Below are 19,734 nucleotides of genomic sequence, written 5' to 3' on the forward strand. Positions count from 1 at the left end.
TTTTAATGCCCCTTGGAAGAGACATGGAGTTCAGAGTTGTTTAACAAGACGGTTTTAATGCCCCTTGGAAGAGACGTGGAGTTCAGAGTGGTTTAACAAGACGGGTTTAATGCCACTTGGAAGAGACATGGAGGTCTCAGTGGAATAAAAAGATAATATCAATGCCCCTTGGAAGAGTGGTGGAGGTCACAGTGGAATAAAAATACAATATCAATGCCACATGGAAGAGTGGTGGAGGTCGCAGTGAAATAAAAAGACAATATCAATGCCCCTTGGAAGAGTGGTGGAGGTCGCAGTGGAAAAAAAAGAAAATATCAATGCCCCTTGGGAGAGTGGTGGAGGTCACAGTAGCTTAAAAAGACGATTTTAATGCCCCTTGGAAGAGATATGGAGTTCAGAGTCGTTTAACAAGACTGTTTTAATGTCCATTGGAAGAGACGTGGAGATCACAGTAGCTTAACAAGACGATTTTAATGCCACTTGGAAGAGACATGGAGTTCAGAGTTGTTTAACAAGACGGTTTTAATGCCTCTTGGAAGAGACGTGGTGGTCCCAGTGGAATAAAAAGACAATATCAATGCCCCTTGGAAGAGTGGAGAAGGTCCCAGTGGAATAAAAAGACATTATCAATGCCACTTGGAAGAGTGGAGGAGGTTACAGTGGAATAAAAAGACAATATCAATGACCCTTGGAAGAGATGTGGAGGTCACAGTAGCTTAACAAGACGGTTTCAATGCCCCTTGGAAGAGATGTGGAGGTCACAGTAGCTTTACAAGATGGTTTTAATGCCCCTTGGAAGAGACGTGGAGTTCAGAGTGGTTTAACAAGACGGGTTTAATGCCCCTTGGAAGAGACGTGGAGGTCCCAGTGGAATAAAAAGATAATATCAATGCCCCTTGGAAGAGTGGTGGAGGTCGCAGTGGAATAAAAATACAATATCAATGCCACATGGAAGAGTGGTGGAGGTCGCAGTGAAATAAAAAGACAATATCAATGCCCCTTGGAAGAGTGGTGGAGGTCGCAGTGGAATAAAAAGAAAATATCAATGCCCCTTGGAAGAGTGGTGGAGGTTACAGTAGCTTAAAAAGACGATTTTAATGCCCCTTGGAAGAGATATGGAGTTCAGAGTGGTTTAAAAAAACGGTTTTAATGCCTCTTGGAAGAGACGTGGAGGTCCCAGTGGAATAAAAAGACAATATCAATGCCCCTTGGAAGAGTGGTGGAGGTCGCAGTGGAATAAAAATACAATATCAATGCCACATGGAAGAGTGGTGGAGGTCGCAGTGAAATAAAAAGACAATATCAATGCCACTTGGAAGAGTGGAGGAGGTTACAGTGGAATAAAAAGACAATATCAATGACCCTTGGAAGAGATGTGGAGGTCACAGTAGCTTAACAAGACGGTTTCAATGCCCCTTGGAAGAGATGTGGAGGTCACAGTAGCTTTACAAGATGGTTTTAATGCCCCTTGGAAGAGACGTGGAGTTCAGAGTGGTTTAACAAGACGGGTTTAATGCCCCTTGGAAGAGACGTGGAGGTCCCAGTGGAATAAAAAGATAATATCAATGCCCCTTGGAAGAGTGGTGGAGGTCGCAGTGGAATAAAAATACAATATCAATGCCACATGGAAGAGTGGTGGAGGTCGCAGTGAAATAAAAAGACAATATCAATGCCCCTTGGAAGAGTGGTGGAGGTCGCAGTGGAATAAAAAGAAAATATCAATGCCCCTTGGAAGAGTGGTGGAGGTTACAGTAGCTTAAAAAGACGATTTTAATGCCCCTTGGAAGAGATATGGAGTTCAGAGTGGTTTAAAAAAACGGTTTTAATGCCTCTTGGAAGAGACGTGGAGGTCCCAGTGGAATAAAAAGACAATATCAATGCCCCTTGGAAGAGTGGAGAAGGTCCCAGTGGAATAAAAAGACATTATCAATGCCCCTTGGAAGAGTGGAGGAGGTTACAGTGGAATAAAAAGACAATATCAATGACCCTTGGAAGAGATGTGGAGGTCACAGTAGCTTAACAAGACGGTTTCAATGCCCCTTGGAAGAGATGTGGAGGTCACAGTAGCTTTACAAGACGGTTTTAATGCCCCTTGGAAGAGACGTGGAGTTCAGAGTGGTTTAACAAGACGGGTTTAATGCCCCTTGGAAGAGACGTGGAGGTCCCAGTGGAATAAAAAGATAATATCAATGACCCTTGGAAGAGTGGTGGAGGTCGCAGTGGAATAAAAATACAATATCAATGCCACATGGAAGAGTGGTGGAGGTCGCAGTGAAATAAAAAGACAATATCAATGCCCCTTGGGAGAGTGGTGAAGGTCGCAGTGGAATAAAAAGAAAATATCAATGCCCCTTGGAAGAGTGGTGGAGGTTACAGTAGCTTAAAAAGACGATTTTAATGCCCCTTGGAAGAGATATGGAGTTCAGAGTGGTTTAAGAAAACGGTTTTAATGCCCTTTGGAAGAAACGTGGAGTTCAGAGTGTTTTAAAAAGACTGGTTTAATGCCCCTTGGAAGAGACGTGGAGGTCCCAGTGGAATAAAAAGATAATATCAATGCCCCTTGGAAGAGTGGTGGAGGTCGCAGTGGAATAAAAATACAATATCAATGCCACATTGAAGAGTGTTGGAGGTCGCTGTGAAATGAAAAGACAATATCAATGCCCCTTGGAAGTGTGGTGGAGGTCGCAGTGGAATTAAAAGACAATATCAATGCCCCTTGGAAGAGTGGTGGTGGTCCCAGTGGAATAAAAAGACAATATCAATGACCCTTGGTAGAGACGTGGAGGTCACAGTTGTTAGAACCCTCCTGTTTGTTTCTGTTTCTATCTTGTGTTTTGAGGTCACGTGACCATTTTCCTATACATTCCACCTCCGCCCTTCTGGCCTTGCTGGACTTCAGTTTTGTTTAGACTGTCTTTCTAGCCAGGTCCTTTTGTGCCTATCTATCTCTAGTTTGCTTGGTCCTCTGGACCTCTTGTTCTTTTGTAAGTTTATCTTTTGCTCTGCAACAACTTCTGTTAGGAGGTGTCCCATTTTTGTCCCAGTCTTTAGTTCTTTTAGGGACCCCTCCCTTTTTCTATAGGTCTCAGTTCAGACTAGCCGAGGACGAAGGCGGGTCTGTTCACAAGGAACAGGTCCCCCGCTACAACGTAGGGACTCAGCTTAGTCTTACTGTAGGGACAGCTCTCCCCTTCTTTCCCTAGTTTATGTTGCAGATCATAACAACAGTAGCTTAACAAGACGATTTTAATGCCGCTTGGAAGGGACGTGGAGTTCAGAGTGGTTTAACAAGACGGTTTTAATGCCCTTTGGAAAAGACGTGGAGGTCACAGTAGCTTAACAAGATGGTTTTAATGCCCCTTGGAACAGACGTGGAGTTCAGAGTTGTTTAACAAGACGGTTTTAATGCCCCTTGGAAGAGACGTGGAGGTCCAAATGGAATAAAAAGACAATATCAATGCCCCTTGGAAAAGTGGTGGAGGTCGCAGTGGAATAAGAAATACAATATCAATGCCCCTTGGAAGAGTGGTGGATGTCGCAGTGGAATAAAAAGACAATATCAATAAGCCTTGGAAGAGTGGTGGAGGTCACAGTAGCTTAACAAGACGATTTTAATGCCCTTTGGAAGAGACGTGGAGTTCAGAGTGGTTTTACAAGATGGTTTTAATGACCCTAGGAAGAGATGTGGAGGTCACAGTAGCTTAAAAAGACAGTTTTAATGCCCCTTGGAAGAGACGTGGAGGTCCCAGTGGAATAAAAAGACAGTATCAATGAACCTTGGAAGAGTGGTGGAGGTCGCAGTGGAATAAAGACAATATCAAAGCCCCTTGGAAGAGTGGTGGAGGTCGCAGCGGTATAAAAAGACAATATTAATGCCCCTTGGAAGAGTGGTGGAGGTTACACTGGAATAAGAAGACAACATCAATGACCCTTAGAAGAGACGTGGTGGTCACAGGAGCTTAACAAGATGGTTTTAATGCCACTTGGAAGAGAAGTGGAGGTCACAGTAGCTTAACAAGATGATTTTAATGCCCCTTGGAAGAGACGTGAAGGTCCCAGTGGAATAAAAAGACAATATCAATGCCCTAGGTAGAGTGGTGGAGGTCGCAGTGGAATAAAAAGACAATATCAATGCCCCTTGGAAGAGTGGTGGACGTCGCAGTGGAATAAAAAGACTATATCAATGCCCCTTGGAAGAGTGGTAGAGGTCACAGAGGAATAAAAAGACAATATCAATGCCCCTTGGAAGAGTGGTGGAGGTCGCAGTGGAATAAAAAGACAATATCAATGCCCATTGGAAGAGTGGTAGAGGTCACAATGGAATAAAAAGACAATATTAATGCCCCTTGGAAGAGTGATGGAGGTCGCAGTGGAATAAAAAGACAATATCAATGCCCCTTGGAAGAGTGGTGGAGGTCACAGTGGATTAAAAAGACAATATCAATGCCCCTTGGAAGAGTGGTGGAGGTTACAGTGGAATAAAAAGACAATATAAATGACCCTTGGTAGAGACGTGGAGTTCACAGTAGCTTTACAAGACGGTTTTAATGCCTTTGGAAGAGAAGTGGAGTTCAGAGTTGTTAAACAAGACGGTTTTAATGCTCCTTGGAAGAGAAGTGGAGGTCCCAGTGGAATAAAAAGAGAGTATCAATGACCCTTGGAAGAGTGGTGGAGGTCGCAGTGGAATAAAAAAAAAATATCAATGCCCCTTGGAAGAGTGGTGGAGGTCGCAGTGGAATAAAGACAATATCAATGCCCCTTGGAAGAGTGGTGGAGGTCGCAGTGGAATAAAAAGACAATATCAATGCCCCTTGGAAGAGTGGTGGAGGTTACAGTGGAATAAAAAGACAATATCAATGACCCTAGGAAGAGACGTGGTGGTCACAGTAGCATAACAAGACGGTTTTAATGCCCCTTGGAAGAGACGTGGAGGTCACAGTAGCTTAACAAGATGATTTTAATGCCCCTTGGAAGAGACGCGAAGGTCCCAGTGGAATAAAAAGACAATATCAATGCCCGTTGGAAGAGTGGTGGAGGACGCAGTTGAATAAAAAGACCATATCAATGCCCCTTGGAAGAGTGGTGGAGATCGCAGTGGAATAAAAGGACAATATGAATGCCCCTTGGAAGAGTGGTAGAGGTCACAGTGGATTGAAAAGACAATATCAATGCCCCTTGTAAGAGTGGTGGAGGTCGCAGTGGAATAAAAAGACAATATCAATGACCCTTGGAAGAGTGGTGGAGGTCACAGTGGATTAAAAAGACAATATCAATGCCCCTTGGAAGAGTGGTGGAGGTTACAGTGGAGTAAAAAGACAATATCAATGACCCTTGGTAGAGACGTGGAGGTCACAGTAGCTTTACAAGACGGTTTTAATGCCCCTTGTAAGAGATGTGGAGGTCACAGTAGCTTTACAAGACGGTTTTAATGCCCCTTGGAAGAGACGTGGAATTCAGAGTGTTTTAACAAAACGTTTTTAATGCCTCTTGGAAGAGACGTGAAGGTCCCAGTGGAATAAAAAGACAATATCAATGCCCCTTGGAAAAGTGGTGGAGGTCGGAGTGGAATAAAAATACAATATCAATGACCCCTTGGAAGAGTGGTGAAGGTCGCAGTGGAATAAAAAGACTATATCAATGCCCCTTGGAAGAGTGGTGGAGTTCGCAGTGGATTAAAAAGACAATATCAATGACCCTTGGAAGAGACGTTGAGGTCACAGTAGCTTCACAATACGATTTTAATGCCCCTTGGAAGAGACGTGGAGGTCCCAGTGGAATAAAAAGACAATATCAATGCCCCTTGGAAGAGTGGTGGAGGTCGCAGTGGAATAAAAAGACAATATCAATTCGCCTTGGAAGAGTGGTGGAGGTCGCAGTGGAATAAAAAAACAGTATCAATGCCCCTTGGAAGAGACGGGGAGGTCACAGTAGCTTAACAAGACGATTTTAATGCCCCTTGGAAGAGATATGGAGTTCAGAATGGTTTAACAAGACGGTTTTAATGCCCCTTGTAATAGACGTGGAGGTCACAGTAGTTTAACAAGACTGTTTTAATGCCCCTTGGAAGAGACGTGGAGGTGACAGTAGCTTAACAAGACGATTTTAATGCCCCTTGGAAGAGACGTGGAGTTGAGAGTGGTTTAACAAGACGGATTTAATGCCCCTTGGAAGACAAGTGGAGGTTCTAGTGGAATAAAACGACAATATCAATGCCCTTTGGAAGAGTGGTGGAGGTCGCAGTGGAATAAAAACACAATATCAATGCTCCTTGGAAGAGACGTGTAGGTGACAGTCGCTTAACAAGACAATTTTAATGCCCCTTGGAAGAGATATGGAGTTCAGAGTGGTTTAACAAGACGATTTTAATGCCCCTTGGAAGAGACGTTGAATTCACAGTAGTTTAATAAGACTGTTTTAATGCCCCTTGGAAGAGACGTGGAGGTCCCAGTGGAATAAAACGACAATATCAATGCCCCTTGGAAGAGTGGTGGAGGTCGCAGTGGAATAAAAACACAATATCAATGCGCCTTGGAATAGTGGTGGAGGTCGCAGTGGAATAAAAAGACAATATCAATGCCCCTTGAAAGAGACGTGGAGGTGACAGTCGCTTAACAAGACAATTTTAATGCCCCTTGGAAGAGATATGGAGTTCAGAATGGTTTAACATGACGGTTTAAATGCCCCTTGGAAGAGACATGGAGGTTCCAGTGGAATAAAAAGACAATATCAATGCCCCTTGGAAGAGTGGTGGAGGTCCCAGTGATATAAAAAGACAATATCAATGCCCCTTGGAAGAGTGGTGGAGGTTACAGTGGAATAATAAGACAATATCAATGACCCTTGGAAGAGACGTGGAAGTCACAATAGCTTAACAAGACGGTTTTATTGCCCCTTGGAAGAGACGTGGAGTTCAGAGTTGTTTAAGATGACGGTTTTATTATCCCTTGGAAGAGACGTGGAGGTCCCAGTGGAATAAAAATACAATATCAATGCCCCTTAGAAGAGTGGTGGAGGTCGCAGTGGAATAAAAAGACAATATCAATGCCCCTTGGAAGAGTGGTGGAGGTCGCAGTGAAATAAAAAGACAATATCAATGCCCCTTGGAAAAGTGGTGGAGGTCGCAGTGGAATAAAAATACAATATCAATGACCCCTTGGAAGAGTGGTGGAGGTCGCAGTGGAATAAAAAACAATATATATGCCCCTTGGAAGAGTGTTGGAGTTCGCAGTGGATTAAAAAGACAATATCAATGCCCCTTGGAATAGTGGTGGAGGTCCCAGTGGAATAAAAAGACAATATCAATGACCCTTGGAAGAGACGTTGAGGTCACAGTAGCTTCACAATACGATTTCAATGCCCCTTGGAAGAGACGTGGAGGTCGCAGTGGAATAAAAAGACAATATCAATGCCCCTTGGAAGAGTGGTGGAGGTCGCAGTGGAATAAAAAGACAATATCAATGCCCCTTGGAAGAGTGGTGGAGGTCGCAGTGGAAAAAAAGACAATATCAATTCCCCTTGGAAGAGTGGTGGAGTTCGCAGTGGAATAAAAAGACAATATCAACGACCCTTGGAAGAGACGTGGAGGTCACAGTAGCTTAACAAGACAATTTTAGTGCCCCTTGGAAGAGACGTGGAAGGTCCCAGTGGAATAAAAAGACAATATCAATGCCCCTTGGAAGAGTGATGGAGTTCGCAGTGGAATAAAAATACAATATCAATGCCCCTTGGAAGAGTGGTGGAGGTTGCAGTGGAATAAAAAGACAATATCAATGCCCCTTGGAAGAGTGGTGGAGGTCGCAGTGGAAAAAAAAGACAATATTAATGCCCCTTGGAAGAGTGGTGTAGGTCGCAGTGAAATAAAAAGACAATACCAATGCCCCTTGGAAGAGTGGTGGAGGTCGCAGTGGAATAAAAAGACAATATCTATGCCCCTTGGAATAGTGGTGGAGGTACCAGTGGAATAAAAAGACAATTTCAATGACCCTTGGAAGAGACGTGGAGGTCACAGTAGCTTAACAAGACGATTTTAATGCCCCTTGGAAGCGACGTGGAGGTCCCAGTGGAATAAAAAGACAATATCAATGCCCCTTGGAAGAGTGGTGGAGGTGGCAGTGGAATGAAAACACAATATCAATGCCCCTTGGAAGAGTGGTGGAGGTCGCAGTGGAATAAAAAGACAATATCAATGCCCTTTGTTAGAGTGGTGGAGGTTGCAGTGGAATGAAAACACAATATCAATGTCCCTTGGAAGAGTGGTGGTGGTCCCAGTGGAATAAAAAGACAATATCAATGACCCTTGGAAGAGTGGTGGAGGTTGCAGTGGAATAAAAAGACAATATCAATGCCCCTTGGAAGAGTGGTGGAGGTCGCAGTGGAATAAAAAGACAATATCAATGCCCCTTGGAAGAGTGGTGGAGGTCGCAGTGTAATAAAATGACAATATCAATGCCCCATGGAAGAGTGGTGGAGGTCGCAGTGGAATAAAAAGACAATATCAATTCCCCTTGGAAGAGTGGTGGAGGTCGCAGTGGAATAAAAATACAATATCAATGCCCCTTGGAAGAGTGATGGAGGTCGCAGTGGAATAAAAATACAATATCAATGCCCCTTGGAAGAGTGGTGGACGTTGCAGTGGAATAAAAAGACAATATCAATGCCCCTTGGAAGAGTGGTGGAGGTCGCAGTGGACTAAAAAGACAATATCAATGCCCCTTGGAAGAGTGGTGGAGGTCCCAGTGGAATAAAAAGACAATATTAATGCCCATTGGAAGAGTGGTGGAGGTCACAGTGGATTAATAAGACAATACCAATGCCCCTTGGAAGAGTGGTGGAGGTTACAGTGGAATAATAAGACAATATCAATGAACCTTGGAAGAGATGTGGAGGTCACAGTAGCTTTACTAGACGGTTTTAATGCCCCTTGGAAGAGACGTGGAATTCAGAGTCGTTTAACAAGACGGTTTTAATGCCCCTTGGGAGAGACGTGGAGGTCCCAGTGGAATAAAAAGACAATATCAATGCCCCTTGGAAGAGTGGAGGAGGTCGCAGTGGAATAAAAATACAATATCAATGCCCCTTGGAAGAGTGGTGCAGGTTGCAGTGGAATAAAAAACAATATCAATGCCCCTTGGAAGAGTGGTGGAGTTCGCAGTGGAATAAAAAGACAATATCAATGCCCCTTGGAATAGTGGTGGAGGTCCCAGTGGAATAAAAAGACAATATCAATGACCCTTGGAAGAGAAGTTGAGGTCGCAATAGCTTCACAATACGATTTTAATACCACTTAGAAGAGGCGTGGAGGTCCCAGTGGAATAAAAAAGACAATATCAATGACCCTTGGAGGAGTGGTGGAGGTCGCAGTGGAATAAAAAGACAATATCAATGCCCCTTGGAAGAGTTGTGGAGGTCGCAGTGGAATAAAAAGACAATATCAATGCCCCTTGGAAGAGACGTGGACGTCACAGTAGCTTAAAAAGACGATCTTAATGTCCCTTGGAAGACACGTGGAGTTCAGAGGGGTTTAAGAAGATGGTTTTAATGCCCATTGGAAGAGACGTGGAGGTCACAGTAGCTTAGCAAGACGGTTTTAATGCCCCTTGGAAGAGACGTGGAGGTCCCAGTGGAATAAAAAGACAATATCAATGACCCTTGGAAGAGTGGTGGACGTCACAGTAGCTTAACAAGACGATTTTAATGCCCCTGACAAGAGCCATGCAGTACAGCATATTAAAAACAGTATTCCCGTTATTGGGGAGTGGGTCTCCCATAGAATTTGCCTATGCCTTCCAAGCAAAAGCTGCCAAAAATTAGGACGAAGGAACTTGCAATGCCTCTTACAAGAGCCATGCAGTGCAGCAAATTAAAAACATTATTCCCATTATTGTGGAGTGGGTCTCCCATAGTCTTTGCCTATGCCTTCCAAGCAAAAGCTGCCAAAAATTAGGACAGAGGAACTTGCAATGCTGGCAACATGGACCACGGTCACCCTGGTGGTATAGTGGCCGTGGAGGCTGAAAATATGGAGAAGAGCAAAAAACAGCCGAAATGAGGAAGCGTATACCCATGTGTGGGTGTGAACCGGTGCATGGGAATACACCTCCCAAAATAATACAGTGGATTTGACTTTATGTTACTCTGCTGTCATTTGGTGGTGATGAGAAGTCTGGCCCAATCCAGCCCTTGTTCATTTTGATAAGGGTCAGCTTGTCAGCATTGTCAGTTGACAGGCGAGTGCGCTTATTAGTTATAATGCCTCCAGCGGCACTAAAAACACGCTCCGATAACACGCTAGCGGCAGGGCAGGCCAGGACCTCCAAGGCGTACAGAGCGAGTTCATTCCAAGTGTCCAGCTTGGATACCCAATAATTAAAAGGCACAGAGGAATCACGGAGGACGCTGATACGGTCGGCAAGGTACTCCCTCACCATCTTTTGAAACTTTCCACTCCTTGTGAGAGTACCCCGCGCCTCAGGGCCTGTAAGCTGGGCGGGTCTCGAAAACTGTCCCAGAACATTCACAGTGTTCCCCTGCCTCTGCTGGATTGGAGTTGCGTCTCTCTCGCCTATACGCCTTGGTTGGGCAACGAACTGTGACCTCTGCCGCTAGCGTGTTCAGATAGGAATTTTTTTAACAGTTCTGCAGCAAGGGCCTTCTGGTGCAACACGCACTTATCACAGCCCGTTATTTCTAATTTATATATTTAGATACTCTCAAAAACTTAATGAGAAAATGGATTTATTTATTAAATTCCATAATTTTCTCCCCAGCATGTGGGTGACATTTGGTAAAATCTCATTCACTTTGTTGGTACAGTTACATGGAAAAATAGAAGATGCTCACCTTTTCCGGCCCATGAGAACAGACCTTAATTTTGGACATAAAGTTGGAGCTATCTGTTACTTTGAAACAGAGAGCTGAATAGCAAGTTGGTTACCCATCATTTATCTTTGAGCAAATCAAATGGCTGAGTCTCTACATTTGGATCATTATGGTAGGCAACTGAGTGAAATAAAAGATTGCAATGAAATATAAAATATTTGTGAATCACTTACATACAGTGGATATAAGTCTACATACCCCTGGTAAAATGCAAGGTTTTTGCCATGTGTGAGGCAGTGACCGGGATCGTATACGAGGGACGTTATATATCCCCCACTGCAACGGTTGTATATGGACTTCTGTTAACTTGGCTGTGTACCGGAGGACTTTCTGTTTCCACCTATAATGTCACCTATAACCTGTAGTGATCCATTGAAAAACAAACTGAAATCATTTTGAGGGGGGAAATAAAATTAAGAAAACTAAAAGTAAATGGTTGCATAAGTGTTAACACCCTGTTATAATTGGGGATGTGGTTGTGTTCAGAATCTGCCAATCATATGAAAAATCATGTTAAATAGTAGTCAGTACACAGCTGCCATCTTTTACAGTGATTCTGATTAACCCCATACAATAAGCTGTTCAATTACAATTTTCATGATGTTTAATTAGTTCCATTTTACAACAAAAGTCATGATCCATAAACAGCTACAACACAGCAAAAGGATCTTATTGTTGAAAGTTATCAGTGAGGAAAAAGGTACAAAAAAATTACAAGGCATTAGATATACCATGAAACACTGTGAAAATGACCATCAAGCAGTGGCTTAAAGGGAATCTGTCACCACATTTGACCTATCAAAACTATTAAAATGGGCATACAGGTTATAGACTGCTGAAAAAAGTGATACATGTATGCCTCATATCAGATGCCTTGTTGTTCATAAATCATCTTTTATCACTTTATGAAAATGACCTCTTCCAGGCTCTGGGGAGGACACTGCCTGGAAGATAACTCTGCCTCCAGAGCTTATTTTATATAAAAGGGGGAGTTACCAATGTGAGACAAGAAACTAACGCAGGAAGGAAGAAATGAAATTCGGCTTTTTGCAAACCCAATTTTTGCAGCTCTCTGAGCTCTGCTGTATTGTAACAATATAACAGCCCTATCTATCTGTGAGATGGAAGTTGAGAGGAACCTGCAGATGTGTGAGGTATAATTACACACAGCTCTGCAGTGAAATCAGAAGACCAGAGAGCGGCCATTACACATCACACTGCTAACTCCTCCTTCATGTAAAATAATCTCTGGAGTCAGAGTTATCTTCCAGGCAGCGTCCTCCCCACAGCCTGGAAGAGGTCATTTATATCAAGTGATAAAAGACGATTTCTCAACAAGGCATCTGATATGAGGTATACAAGGATCACTCTCCTCAGCAGTCTATAACCTGTATGCCCATATTAATAGTTTAGATAGGTCAAATGTGATGACAGATTCTCTTTAGGGGGTACCTGTCATGTCAAAAAACACTATTAATCTGCAGATAGGGGGTTAATCTGCTGGTTAATAGTGTTCTGAGTTCGTGCAGCCGCTGCACTGAAAGCCCAGCTGCCAGGAGGAAATGAATTTTATTCTCCTCGGAAGCATCCGGCTTTCAGTCAAAGAGGCGCAGCCGTTGCTGCTTCAGTCAACGCTCAGTACATAGTGAGTGGCGGCTGTAAGGACGCCCGGCACTAACTGACAGCCAGTTTAGTGGTGCATCAGTAGAAAGCCAGCTGTCAGTCAGTGCTGGGGCATTATTACAGCCACCGCTCACTATGTACTGAGCGGTGACTGAAGCCGTGCCGGCCACACCTCTGTGGCTGAAAACCAGAGACTGCTGGGAGGAATAAAGTTAATTTTCTGGTAGCCGGAAATCCAGTGTGGCAACCAGATTAACCACATATCTGCAGATTATTAGCATTTCTTTTACATCACAGGTCCCCTTTAAATTTGGTACAACAGTGGCATTACCTAGAACAGGACATACCTGAAAAAATGGTCAAGAAAATTGTTCCAGGAGGCTGCTAAGACGCTTACAGCAACATTAAAGGAGCTGCAGAAATTTCTGGTAATCATTGATTGTGTACTACAAGTGACAACACTTATATTGTTCATATATCTGGCCTGTGGGGTAGGAAAGCAGAAAAAAACACCAAGCCCAGCTATGTTTTGGCAAAACCTACATCAAGAACGCCAAAAGAATGTGGGAAAATATGTTATGGTCTGATGAGACCAAGGCTTTTTGGCCATAATTCCATAAGGCATGTTTGGTGCAAAGCGTACACTGTGCATCACTAAACAAACAACATAACCACAGTGGTGGAGGCAGCATTATGCTTTGGGGTTGTTTTTCAACAGCTGGAAAAAAAAACACAAAATTTTACCTGAGGTAAAGAGACATTTTACATCCCCTGTACTTGCAAATCAACAAAAGAATGGTTTCACCAGGAGAAAGTTAAAGCTTTGGAATAGCCCAGCCAGAGCCCAGACCTGATTAAAACTAAAAATCTGTGAATGACCTGAAGAGGGCGCTGTACAATGTGTGCACAATTATTAGGCAAATTAGTATTTTAACCCTATCATCATTTTTATGCAGATTTTCCAATTACAAACCGTATAAACTTGTATGCTTACTGAATGAATCAGATCAGGTGATGTGTTTTTGTGTAATGGAGGATGTTACCCAAGGATACAACACCCTTTATCACAGTGTGCAGAATTATTAGGCAGCTTGTTGTCCTCAGCAAAATGGGCCAAAAATTAGATTTAACTGATCCTAAAAAGTCAAAACTTGTTACAAGTCTTACAAAGGGATGCAGAACTCGTGAAATTGCTAAAATATTGGGGTGTAAACACAGAACCATCAAAAGTTTAGTTGCAAATAATCAACAGGGTCACAAAAATGTGTTGAAAAATAAAGATGCACATTTACTGCCAAATATTTGAGAAGAATGAATCATGAAGCGACCAGGGACCCATTATTCTCCATTATTATACACTATTCTTACATATTCGGGTTTCAGGGTTATTAAACTTTTGGATTGACAGACAGCAATGTAATACCGTATTTTTCAGACTATAAGACGCACCGGACCATAAGACGCACCCCAAATTTTGGGGTGGAAAATAGAAAAATATTTTTTATAAGATGGGGGTCCATCTTATAGTCTGAAAAGGTACGGTATCTTACCTGGGGGGCAGTGGAGCGAGGTTCACAGGAGGCAGGGTCCCTCAGGAAGTCGGCAGCTGCAGCAGAAGAGGTCAGATGCTGTGGAGCCTTTGCCGGGGCCTGTGCCTGGCTGAGGCCCCTAGCCTGGCCGGTCCCTGTGCGGGGGCCTCTGGCTGGGGCCAAGGCTGAGACCGGGGCCTCTGGCGGGGGCTGGTTCCGGGGCTTCTGGCTGGGCCTGGGGCTGAGGCCTCTGGCTGGGGCTGAGGCCGGGGCCTCTGGCTGTGGCTGGTGCTGGGGCTTCTGGCTGGGGCTGGTGCCGGGGCTTCTGACTGGGGCTGGGGCCGAGGCTTCTGGCTGGGACCGAGGCCTCTGGCTGAGGCTGGGGCCGGGGCCTCTGGCTTGGGTTGAGACCGGGGACTCTTGCTGGGGCTGGTGCTGGGGATTCTGACTGGGGCCCAGGCCTCTGGCTGGGGCTGGGGCCTCTGGCTGGGGTTGAGGCCGGGGACTCTGGCTGGGGCCGGTGCCGGGGCTGAGGCTGGGGTCTAGGACTGGGGCTGAGGTCTGTACCGGGCTACGGTCGGTGCCGGGCTGTGAGGGGCGAAGCAGTGCGGCCTGCGCAGGTTTCCGGTGTGCGCGGCCTTCTTCCTAAAGCTGTGATCTACAGGAAAATGGCCGCTGGAGCTACTGGTCCGCGCATGCGCCATATCGGGAGACAATTTTCCTGTAGTTCACAGCTCTAGGAAGATGACCGCACACACCGGAAACCTGCACAGGCCGCACGCCGCTCACAGCCCGACACCGGCCCCAGCCCCAGTACAGGCCAGGCACAGGTGCCGACCCCAGCCGCACACCTCTGCTGACGCCGCCGCTACCCCCACCGCTTTCCTGGAGGACTACACTGCAGGTAACGTTTGGACTATAAGACGCACCCCCCATTTTCTTCCCAAATATTGAGGAAAAAAAGTGCATCTTATGGTCCGAAAAACACGGTAATAATAAAATTAATCATCAAAAATACAAATTGTATAATAATTGTGCTGACATATTCCAGAGCTACAATCTTCCTGGAGGCCCAGAAATACAAGGTGTTCAATGCTCAGAGACATGGCCAAGGTAAGGACGGATGAAACCCGGATACCATTGAACAAGACACAGAAGTACAAGATGTTCAGTGCTCAGAGACATGGCTGAGGTAAGGAAGGCTGGAACCTGACCACCACTAAAGAAAACAGAGAAGTTGAAATGTCAAGACTGGGCCAAGAATTATCTGAAGACAGAGAAAGGTTTATGGACTGATGAGATGAGAGTGACTCTTAACAAACCAGATTGATGGGCCCATGGCTGGATCAGTGTTGGGCACAGACCTCGACTTTCACTCAGATGCCAGAAAGGGGGTAGGGTACTGCTATGGGCTGCTAATATTAAAGATGAGCTAGTTGGACTTTTTTGGGTTCAAGATGGACTCAAAATCAACTCCCAAACCTCCCAGTACCTGCCTGCCTGCCTGTCTGTATACCAGCCGTGCCTGCCAGTAATCGCCTGCCTATCTGTATTCCTGTTGGACCGACCGCACCTGCCGGTGCTTATATACACACCAGCCAAAGGTGCCCGTTTCTACATACCCCGGTGTGGGTCAATATTTGTGTGACCGAGGTCTGCCCTGGAGTAGCACCTGGGCCACCTCCCTAGTCCATCCTCGGACCGCGGAGTCGATTAAGCCACCGTGCGTCCGGAGTCGGATCTGGCAAGGCCCCTAGTCACACCCCTCCAGGCACTCCTCGGTTTGTGGCCCAGTGGGACCACAAACCACGCTCATGCCAGAAGATCCAGGTGACTATGTTGGCAACTGATATATATTTTTTTGAAATGTCAGAAATGTGTTTTTGTACATTTTAAGTAGTTTGGTTATTATTCTCACATTAACAGATGAAAATAAACAATTGAAATTGGAAATTTTAAGTTTTTCATTTATTTGCATAATAATTCTGCTCTAATTGTTGTCCAATACACATAGATCTTCTAAGAGCTTTTGGACTGATAGACAGCAATGTAATAATTAAAAAATGAATCATCCAAACTACAAATTGCATAATAATTGTGCACTCAGTGTATATCTCTCCCTATCTCTCTCAGGGTGCCTAGGAGTCCAATTTTCCTCTTCCCCTTTCCCGACACCTCTGTTTTCCTTTCAGAACGTCATTTCACATTTTCCACATATACAAAGATACCTGCAACGTGTAACTGCTTACACTCAGGCAGCTTTAGTTCAGGGTCCTATATGGAGGCACGCAGCCGCTGCTTTTCTTTCCTGCTGCTGCTGACAATGTGATAGTGTGCAATAAGCTCACTGATTGGTGGAGCAGTGCTGCTTGCTGACTGTTGCTCTGCCTATCAGCGCCGTGCACACTTACCCGAGATTAGGAAGGGGATGAGGAGCCCACTAACTGCTGTTACTGTTTGGTCCCCCCTTTTTACCTATCCTATAAAGCCTGAGTTGGACAGAAAGTTGAGGAGGGTGTTTAACATAAAAATATGTTATTTCTATTAGCTGTGACTGCCGCCGTCCTGCCACCTGCCGCCCTGGGCACTGGACCTTCAGTGCCTTGTAGCAAATACAACCCTACACCAGAATGGTGTTGAAAAGAAATGCAATGTGTCCTGGATACATCAAAGCCTCATACAGCTATGCCACTTAAAAAATAATAAAGATATGGCTGCTAAAAAGCAGAAAGGGAAAAACATGGCCAGTAATTAAAGCCCTTCCAGCAGGGTTGTGACTATAGTTGATGGAAGAGTCACAGTCACATCTGGGCTCTTGAGCCTAAAGGGGCCCAAAAGATACCTTTGTCCCACATGAAAAGATCAATGCTATTAATGAGCTGTGATAGATGGGGTCTTTGTTGGAGATTTTAGACACACAAGCCTTAAGCTACGCCCCAGCATTCCAGGTCTGGTCATTAAGTGGTTAATAGTTGTGAGCAAACCTTTGAAAGTAACATTTTCCCTCTAAATAAACTAAGTCTAGTGATCAATAATGTGAGAGTTTTACTTTACAAAGGAAAATGTGGAGCAAATTGTATCAAACGTATCACTGCATAAAATATTGTCCACGCCATCTGATACCGATTTAGGGGGTGTTCACCATATCTGATGCATTTATTTAGAGTTGTCATTTACAGTATGTCACTTCAAAACTTTTCATAAACCCGTTTCTCCTGTCTTTTCTACAGCACACATTTCTAGAACATTATTACTCCACTTTCCTGGCACTTTTTGTTGATAAAAGTCCCCAATGTATTTCTTAATTATCGGAATTAAAAATAAAATTCATTATAATATTTCTTAAAGAAAAAATTATAATACATTTAAGATTATGCCATATATATGGATAGCACATAAGGCTGAGCTCTATTGATCAGTTAGTGATCACATGACCAGTGCTGCCCGTGCGGCCAGGAAGTTCTATGTGACAGTTGGCAGTTGGTCAGAGACTGGAGATGGTGGAGAACTCTGCTAGCCCCAAACAAAGCGCTATAATGGATTGTGAGGATGAAGAGGAGATTGTAGTGAAGAGGAGAAGAGGACAGAAAAGATGTCTAATTTCTGACTCATCGGCTGATGAGCAGAATATGCTGGAGGAAGAAGAAGAAAGAATTGTGAGGAGGAGAAGAAGGAAGGAGCTAAGACCAATTTCTGACTCATCGGCTGATGAGCAGAATATGATGGAGGATGAAGAAGAAGTTGAGAGGAGGACAAGAGGGAAGAAGCTAAGATCAATTTCTGACTCATCGGCTGATGAGCAGAATATTATGGAGGATGAAGAAGAAATAATTGTGAGGAGGAGAAGAGGGAAGGAGCTAAGACCAATTTCTGACTCATCGGCTGATGAGCAGAATATGATGGAGTACAAAGATGAAGTTGTGAGGAGGAGAAGAGGGAAGAAGGTAAGACCAATTTCTGACTCATCGGCTGATGAGCAGAATGTGATAAAGGAAAAAGAGGTCACCTTAAAGAGGAAAGGACCAAAGAGACGACGTGCCATCCACACCTCATCTGATGAAGAAAAGATGCCAAAGAACAAGAGCAAGAAGATAACATCCAGCTACTCTACGAAGATGTCTTCCAACCAAAACATCATTCAAGCAGATGAAGATGTGCCAATGGTGAAAAAATGTGCCAAGAAGAGAAAACTCATCCTGGTCGCTTCAAAAGATGCAAAGAAGCCGCTGATCAAGAAAGAAGATGACATCCAGACGCAAGAAGACCGTCTGGATGTCCCAAAAGACTCAGGTAGATATAGAAATACACACACTAACATAGGAGTCATAGTCACATCCCCTACACAAGCATTTTATATGAAGTCTCTTCTATTGTACTGAGATATGGGGCAAACACAAGTGACATTATTACAAATATGCTGAGTTCCCTGTTGGTGGTCACAAGCTCTATAGCGACAGTTAGTTAGTTAGTTAGTTGTTATTGAATGTAATCTATGCTATCTAAGCTACTGTAATGCCCTTCACATAGGGAAAGTGACATAGCTAATCAGAAGAACTATACTACATTTCCAATTGTTAATATCATTATTGCAAAAAAAAGAACCACTCACCGGTCCTATTAAAATCCAACGTTTTTATTCAAGACATCATATAAAAATTGGCTGCAGGAGAGAGTGAAGCACATGGGATGGACGACGGCCACTTCCAGAACTCGTTGAAGCGCAGAAAGGCGCGAAATGGCTGTTGTCCATCCCATGTGCTTCACTCTCCCCTGCAGCCCGTTTTATGTATTGAATAAAAACGTTGGATTTTAATAGGACTGGAGAGTGCCACTATGTTTTTCTTTTTTTGAAATGTTCATGGACTTTATCAGGTGTGCACCCGGTATCTCTAGGCGTGATTGCTCTGTCTAAATACAATTGTATAAGGAAACACACAGGTTTTGGTGCTGGCTTTAACTTTCTTTGTTCATGTTAATATTATTATTATTACACCTACTACATATTGGGATAGGATCTTGGAGAAGGGAATACCCCTTTAAGTTATTACTGGATACAAACTAATAATTAACGGTAACCTGGTCAGGTCATTTCACTGTAAAAACAAAGCCTTGGCAACAACAGCAAAATTAAAAAAATGTAACCATTTTATCTTAAATAAAAAAAAGTTCTGCTTTTTAGTCCATTATATGGCAAACTGAAAGGTGCAATATAAAGCTATAACTTGTCTCGTAAAAAAACAAGGCCTAATATGGCTGTCAATGAAAAAATAAAAACATTATGGCTCTTGAACTATGGGGAAACAAACTTGGCCGCAGTGATAAAGTGTCCATCCCGCACTGCTGTCCTCAATGGTGAGAGACCTGTCAATCACCTGGAGCGGTACTGGGGGAAGCCGACTGGGTGGCAGCATCGGACTGGTCACGTCACATCCTATGATCCCAGCAGCGTCTTCAAACTGTATGTTCTCTGAAATGCTGGAGAATTTCACAGGAAAATATTCCTGGCTGCAATTGTGCAGCCGGCTCTGATTCACGCTGCCCGCAGTTTGGGCACAATGGATCACATGACACGTTCCCTTTAACACCTTACTGCTGCAGTCAGTGTTTCTTCCCCATAGTTTAAGAGCCATAGCCTTTTAGTTTTTTCATTGCCATAGCCGTATTAGGGCTTGTTTTATTTACAAGACGAGTTATAGCTTTGAAT

The sequence above is a fragment of the Phyllobates terribilis genome, unplaced genomic scaffold, assembly GCF_046119375.1.
Source record: "Phyllobates terribilis strain yellow unplaced genomic scaffold, ASM4611937v1 Scaffold_5__5_contigs__length_657084704, whole genome shotgun sequence".
Classification (NCBI taxonomy): Eukaryota; Metazoa; Chordata; class Amphibia; order Anura; family Dendrobatidae; genus Phyllobates; species Phyllobates terribilis.